The following is a 6,208-nucleotide window of genomic DNA, read 5'->3' on the forward strand; positions in this document are numbered from 1 at the left end:
TCTCCAATCTGTATGCCCTTTATTTTGTGTCTCACTACACCAGCTAGGACCTCTAGTCCTGGGTTGAATCAGAGAGCTGAAAGTGGACATCTTTGCCTTGTTCCTGATTTTCTAGAAGGAAAGTCTCTCGTCTTTCACCATTGAGTACGGTGTTAGTTGTAGAGTTTTTGTAGGTGACTTATCAGGTGAGGCAGTTCCCTTCTAGTCCTAATATTTTGTTTCTGTTTGTCCCCTCTCTTTTTTGTTCTCTGTTCTTCCTTCCCTGCCTCTTTTTCTTTCTATTTAAAGATTTTTTTTCCCACGTTTTCTACTGGCTTTTTAGCTATACTTCTTTCCATTGTCTGTATGTGTGTGTGTGTGTGTGTGTGTTCTAGGGATTACATTATTCATTCTTACATTTACCCAGTACTGTTCCAAACTAAATGTAGAAAACTTGTAAGATATAGACCCATCTATCCCCTCTCTGATATATTATAGTGCTAGATGGATTCCTAGATACATCTTATTGACCCCACAAGACAATGGCATTGCTTTTACTTTAAAGAGTCACACATATAGGGGCGCCTGGGTGGCTCAGTCAGTTTAGCATCCGACTTCAGCTCAGGTCATGATCTCATAGTTTGTGAGTTCAAGCCCCGTGTCAGGCTCTCTCTGCCCCTCCCCCACTCACCCTCTGTCTCTCTCAAAAAAAAATAAACATTAAAAAAAATTTTTTTAGGGGCGCCTGGGTGGCTCAGTCGGTTAAGCGTCCGACTTTGGCTCAGGTCATGATCTCACAGTTCGTGAGTGCAAGCCCCGCATCGGGCTCTGCGCTGACAGCTTAGTGCCTGGAGCCTGCTTCAAATTCTATGTCTCCCTCTCTCTCTGCTCCTCCCCCACTCATGCTCTGTCTCTCTCCTTCAAAAATAAATAAAAACATGAACAATTTTTTTAAAAATTAAAAAAGATTTTAAAAAGAGTGACACATATAATAATGAAATTAAGAAGAAAATAACAGACCTTTACACTTACCCACTGATGGTCTTTTACTCCTCTCTAAGGATCTAAGTTTCCACCTGGTATTATTTCCCTTCAGCCTGTAGGACTTTCTTTAGCAATTGTTGTGTGCAAATCTGTAAGTTCTCTTATCTTTTATCTAAGAATGTCTATTTTACCTTTATTCTTGAAAGACGTTTTTGCTGGATATAGAATTTTGAGTTGACACACTTTTTTTTTTTTCAGCCTTTAAAAATATCCTTTTACTTTTGTTTGGTATTTACAGTCCACTCCCTAGGGGCTTAATTTAGCTGTGTGTGTGTGTGTGTGTGTGTGTGTGTGTGTGTGTGTGTATGTGTTGAATCCAGAGTTTCTCTCTTTTTTTTCTTTTCCTGTGTAAAGTTGCTCTGGCAGGATCTTACTCAACCATCACCAGAAGTAGATGACGTATCCCAACTTAATTTCCAATTAAGCCTTTTTTTTTTTTTTTAAGTTAAACCAATAGGAAAGTTGCAAGAATATTACCACAAAGTCCCATATTCACCACGTATACCTATTACTCTTTCTTTTTTCTGAACCATTTGAAAGCAAGTTCTAGACATCATGCTGCTTTGCCCAGTGTGTGTTTCCTAAGAACTAGAACATTCTCTTACACAGCTAGAATTCAATTACTAAATTCAGGAAATTTAATCCTAATACATAATATTCAGTTCATATCTAATTTTTATTATCCAATATTGACCTTTATACTTCATAGAGTTTTTTTTTTTTTTAAGATTAATCTAAGATCTAGGCTCATGCATTGTAATTTGTTGTTATGTCTCTAATCTAGAACAGTTTCTCAGCCTTTGTCGAACTTCTAAGAAATTGACCATCTCCAAGAATATAGACCCTTTGCTCTGTAGAATGATCAGTCTGGGCTGATGCGTCACTGTCAGGAATACTCAGCACGTTGCATCAGGAGACAGGTGATGTCAGTTTGTCCCATTATTCATATTAACTCGGATCACTAAGTTAAGGCGGTGTCTGCTGGGTGTCCCCACTGCCAAGGTACCTTTTTCCCGTTTGTGATTAATAAAGAGTTGGTGGGAAAATGTTGACCGAGTCAGCATGCTGTTTCCAGTACACTCTCACATCCCATGATAGCATCCATTGCTGGTTCCTCGGCCAGCTACCACTGTGATGGTTGCCACATGCTGATTTCCTAACTATATCATTTCCTCATGAATCAGTTGGCATTCTACAGTAAGAGGACCTTGCCCTCCACCCTCCCTTTACTTATTAACAATTCACAAATTCTTCTAAATTCTTCATTTATTGTGATGCTCACACTGAAGTCTATTTGACCAGTGGGAGCATCTTTCAGCTAGTTCCTGGGTTCCACCGTCATGGTCCCATAATTCTTTGGAATTTTTCTTACTTTCTGGAACAACAGGATGTTCCAGGGTCATTCCGTGCATTCCCTGCCTCGCCTAAGAATGGACTCAGCCATTTCTTCAAGAACTGCTGCTTCCTGTTAGTGATCCGTGGATGGTACTCTAGGCAGTACTATCTTGAGTCCAGAGGAGAGATGCTCATCAGAAATGACAAGTAAGAAGCTTGTGTTGTCATCTGAGGGAAAAGTGTCCACAATCCTGCCCACCTGCTGCTTATCTCTGTGGATGCAACACCATAATAATCACTGCCCTCTCTGCTGGCAGGCTGCATAGACCAAAGAACAGTCTGAAAGTCTTTCTTACTGCTCATGATTGGAGTGCCATGAGGGTACTGTCACCATGTGTTCTTACAACAAGCTGAGCCAGGGGCACCTGGGTGGCTCAATTGGTTAGGTGTTCGCCTCTTGATTTTGGCTCAGGTCATGATCTCACGGTTTCATGGGTTCAAGCCCCATGTCAGGCTCCGCGTTGGGGGTGTGAAGCCTGCTTGGGGTTCTCTCTACCCTTCCCTCACTCGCGCTGTCTCTGCCTCTCTCAAAATAAATATATACACTTAAAAAAACAAAAAAAGCTGAGCCACATCGGAGTTGTGGGGGACTCTTGATCTGGGGGTTGTGAGTTTGAGCCCCGCGTTGGGTGTAGAGATTTCTTTTTTTTTTTTTTTTTTCAACGTTTATTTATTTTTGGGACAGAGAGAGACAGAGCATGAACGGGGGAGGGGCAGAGAGAGAGGGAGACACAGAATCGGAAACAGGCTCCAGGCTCTGAGCCATCAGCCCAGAGCCCGACGCGGGGCTCGAACTCCCGGACCGCAAGATCGTGGCCTGGCTGAAGTCGGACGCTTAACCGACTGCGCCACCCAGGCGCCCCGAGATTTCTTAAATAAATACAACTTAAAATAGATAAATAAATAATCTTTTTTTTTTTTTAATTTTTTTTTTTCAACGTTTATTTATTTTTGGGACAGAGAGAGACACGGAGCATGAACGGGGGAGGGGCAGAGAGAGAGGGAGACACAGAATCAGAAACAGGCTCCAGGCTCTGAGCCATCAGCCCAGAGCCCGACGCGGGGCTCGAACTCCCGGACCGCGAGATCGTGACCTGGCTGAAGTCGGACGCCCAACCGACTGCGCCACCCAGGCGCCCCAATAAATAATCTTAAAAAGTTTAGCTGAGCCATTCGTAAGGACATTTAAAAACTGAGTTTAATTTGTTGACTTTCAGTCCTCATTCAAGTCAGGATATAACACTGTGGTAGTTTCACTTTTATTCATCCTCTACAGTTAAGAATAGTTCACTGAAGACTTTCCTTCTTATTTCTGTGGTGTAAATTAGGAAATTACTTAGAACACAGCAAGATATAAAAGAACCACAATTTGATTGACTGGCAATTTACTGAACGTAGCTTGTTATTGCAAAAGAAAACATGGAAAGGAACCCATCAAGGGGCTTTTTTTCTTCTGTGTGTTTATGGTTTATCATAAAAAAGAGACTATTGTAAGGAGAAAGAGGAATTGAAACCTAATCCTTACCTATAGGCTGTCTCTGAAATGCTCCTTCCTAAAAATAAATAACTCATGAAATATTTACCTCAGGAAGCTAGAATTTTAAGTTTGGGGTCAATAGTGCCGAACACAGTAAATCATACTATGCCTCTTATAAGTTGTGTATTTTTTAAATGAATATGTTTCTTTATTCATTTTCGTTTAGTTATTATTTTTAACTAAATAATACATGTTTAGGGGCACCTGGGTGGCTCAGTGGGGTTAAGCGTCCAACTTCGGCTCAGATCGTGATCTCACAGTTTGTGAGTTCAAGCCAGGCATTGGGCTCTGTGCTGACAGCTCGGAGCCTGGAGCCTGCTTCGGATTCTGTGTTTCCCTCTCTCTGCCTCTCCCCAGCTTGCACTCTGTCTCTCTCAAAAGTAAATAAACATAAATTTTTTTTACAAAAATAAATAATACATGTTTATCCTAAACAAAACCTTTTGACTCTAAATAGTATTTTAAGCTTAAGAAAGTCCTAAGTGATCAATACGTTTCATTACTTTCCTTAATCCCTATTTTTTATTTTGTAAAATTTCTTCGAATTAAACTTCACTCTTACTAAGACTTGTTTTTTTTTTTAATGTTTATTTTTGAGACAGAGAGAGACAGAGCATGAGGAGGGGTGGGACAGAGAGAGAGACACACATAATCCGAAGCAGGCTCCAGGCTCTGAGCTGTCAGCACAGAGCCTGACTCAGGGCTCGAACTCATGAAACATGAGATCATGACTTGAGCCGAAGTTAGATGCTTAGCTGACTGAGCCACCCAGGCGCCCTCACTAAAAGTTTTTTTTACAAAACTATTTATTTATTTGTTTGTTTGTTTGTTTAGACAGAGAGATAGAGAGTTGGGGGGAGAGGGCAGAGAGAGAGGGAGAATCTTTTTTTTTTAGCAGTTTCTTAAAATGTCTATTTTTCTCAGAATAGCTGATGATTTTCTGTTGTCTTTTGTTTTTTTTTTTTTTTAATTTTAATTTGTTTTATTTATTTTTATTTTTTTTAATTTACATCCAAATTAGTTAGCATGTATTACAACAATGGTTTCAGGAGTAGATTCCTTAGTGCCCCTGACCCATTTAGCCCATCCCCTCCTCCCACAACCCCTCAGTAACCCTCAGTTTGTTCTCCATATTTATGAGTCTCTTCAGCATCTGCTCCCCGTGTCTTTTTCGGCACAGAGGCAAAGGCAGTGTTAGTGGCCGGGTCCAGGGCCAGCTCCTTCTCATCGTTTCTGAAGTCTGTTCTTGGACAATATCTGCATGACCCCTCCAGGCTGCAGCCTGCAAAGCTGTGTCTCCCAACTTGTTCTGTTGGTTCAGTTCAATGTTCGGCTGAATGAACAGCATTCCCCCTGTATCTGTGTGGCCCGGGATAAAGTAGTGCTTCTGGCTTTGTCTGAGCCGTTAACACCGACCCCGTAGTCCAAACGCTCTCTCAACCAGCGCAAATCGTCTCTGTTTGCAGCCTCGTGCGATGGATTCTGCCCGCTTGGCCACACGGTTGCCTGGGATTAATCCGGTCCTGCCTTTGGAGGTGCCTTTCCACCAGCTGGTACCTCTCAGGTCAGTGGTGTAGACAATACGCCCCTCCTCAAAGTACAGTTCATCTGCAGCTCTGGGTTCAAACGTATACAGAGATCTGAACATTTTAACTGGCCCTGGTTTGACCAGTGTGGGTGGCCGCTTCGACATCATCGCACTCCCTTGAACAGCAGAGGAGCCTCAAGACCACGCACGAAAAGCCAACCCAACGCCCCGACAGCCCACACTCCAGGGGCCCCAAGGTTTCTTTTTGTCTGGTCTGCAGCTATGGGCCTTCAAGGACCTGTGCCCACCCTTGGCCGTCAGACCAGCAAGTGCAGGCAGAAGAAAGAGAATCTTAAGCAGACTCCACGTGGGGGCTCGATCCCATGACCCTACAGTCATTACCTGAGCTTAAATCTAGATCTGGCATTCTGACTGAGCCACCCAGGTGCCTGACGCTTTTTTTTTTTTTTTTTTTAAGTAAGCTCTATGCCCAAGGTGCAGCTTGAATTCAGAACCCACCCCCCGCCGCTCCCCATCCCATTGCAACCTCTGCCCAGTGGGCCAGCCAGGCGCCCCCCAACTAAGACGTTTTTAAATCTGATGTTTCATTATCCTTTTTGTATCTTGCTTTTAAATATTTTTATTTTCACAATATGACAAGTTTCAGAATCCTTTAAGAATGACTTCATTCAAATTGTTTTCTAAAAGAGAGATTCTGCGCTGGG

General features: G+C 42.5%; 1 pseudogene; it reads right to left on the reverse strand.

Annotated features, from left to right (window-relative positions):
* Positions 1–5,054: 5,054 nt before the first annotated feature.
* LOC123581419 lies at positions 5,055–6,001 on the reverse strand (annotated as a pseudogene).
* Between the last annotated feature and the right edge of the window lie 207 nt (positions 6,002–6,208).

Source organism: Leopardus geoffroyi, chromosome A3, assembly GCF_018350155.1.
Source record: "Leopardus geoffroyi isolate Oge1 chromosome A3, O.geoffroyi_Oge1_pat1.0, whole genome shotgun sequence".
NCBI lineage: Eukaryota > Metazoa > Chordata > Mammalia > Carnivora > Felidae > Leopardus > Leopardus geoffroyi.